This window comes from Chrysoperla carnea, chromosome X (assembly GCF_905475395.1).
Source record: "Chrysoperla carnea chromosome X, inChrCarn1.1, whole genome shotgun sequence".
NCBI classification, from domain to species: Eukaryota; Metazoa; Arthropoda; class Insecta; order Neuroptera; family Chrysopidae; genus Chrysoperla; species Chrysoperla carnea.
This window is the reverse complement of record NC_058342.1, coordinates 24,259,363-24,260,834: the sequence shown is the minus strand read 5'-3', so window position 1 is coordinate 24,260,834 and position 1,472 is coordinate 24,259,363. Positions and strand designations below refer to the sequence as shown.

The 1,472-nt window shown below is 30.0% G+C and overlaps 1 non-coding gene across 1 annotated transcript; it reads right to left on the bottom strand.

Moving 5' to 3' along the window:
- Positions 1–633: 633 nt before the first annotated feature.
- LOC123303147 lies at positions 634–787 on the bottom strand. Its single transcript, XR_006535581.1, has one exon. It is a non-coding gene; the product is annotated as a 5.8S ribosomal RNA (ribosomal RNA).
- Positions 788–1,472: the final 685 nt, after the last annotated feature.

The window sequence follows — 1,472 nt, the reverse complement described above, 5'->3', positions numbered from 1 at the left end:
CTTAATATACTACTTCATATATATATGGTATAAATAGTAACTAATTTTGGCGTTTTTTAAATTGGCGTAACAGAGCTCAAAATATCCCCTTAAAAAAAATACACGAATAACCAATTGCCAATTTGCTTGGACTAATACGTATTCAAGTCATTGTTTTTAACACAAAAACACGTTCATTCTTCTGAATACATGAGGGGTTGGTTTAAGAAATAAATACAACTAAAAACATTGACACACTGACACACTTATTGTTTGTTTAGGTTACTTTTAATAGATTGAAGAATTTCACATCCCCTAACTATATTTAAATAACATATATATTTCATCCCCCTGTTGCGATATTGTCTAAAATATTAATTGGTATTTTATATTGTAAATCAGGGGCGACTGACGAACTAAAAAATCCATAGTAAATGTACCCAACAGGTTATGGGTCATGAAAAATTAAGTGGTGATGTAACATGAGAAATTCTCAATGTGACGCTTTTTAAAAAAATCTTATCCTCCTCCCGTCCACAATTTGATGTGTATTTCCTAGTCGTAGGAAATGTAACCAGATTTGTAAGCGGCAATTTCTTTTTCATAAAAAAATTTTATGTAAATTAATCTTTTATTATATTAATATAATGTATACGAACCTCAGCCAGATGTGGTCCGGGAACAGTATCCAAGGACCGCAATGTGCGTTCGAAATGTCAATGTCATGTGTCCTGCAGTTCACAAGTTGACGCGCAATTAGCTGCGTTCTTCATCGACCCTCGAGCCAAGTGATCCACCGTCCAGGGTAATCTTTTTAAATTTTAAATATTTACACATAACTTATACATTCAAAAATAAATAATTATTCAATTTAATTTTATTCGATTCTTATCATAAAAGTTTTTTGCAAAAAATAGAACCAACTTCTGAAAAACAACAGATAAAAAATTAATTTTAAAGTACAGATTTCAATCAAATCCTTAGCTAAAAATTAATTCATTGGAGTCGGTACTATAAAATTAAATTTTACTTTTTTTTGGAACCGGTTCTATTCTTTGCAAAAAAATTTTATTTTGTACTTTTAAGTGAGCTAAAAACTTTCCGTACGTAATGAAGTAACACGTATTAATCCATATCTTAAAAACTACTAAACCGATTTTGGTAAAACAAATATGGAGAGTAAATTTCTTTCAAAAAAAGAATCGATCTTCAATTGGCAGAGAAATCGGTGAGCAATTAATCATTAACCAATTCGAAGTATATCAAATTCAATAAAGAAAGAATTATTGAAATCGGACTACTTTGTAAAAAGTAATGCGAATTTATTCGTTAATCCAACAGCCATGTCATCTGAAAATACCAGTAAAAATAATATAATAAAATTTTATGATGTTAGCCTAATGAAGAAGGCATGTTTGTGATTTCAAGCGCCGAATCCAACTTTGTAAAAAATTGAAAGAACCGTGAAAATTTGACACAGAGACAATTCTGGC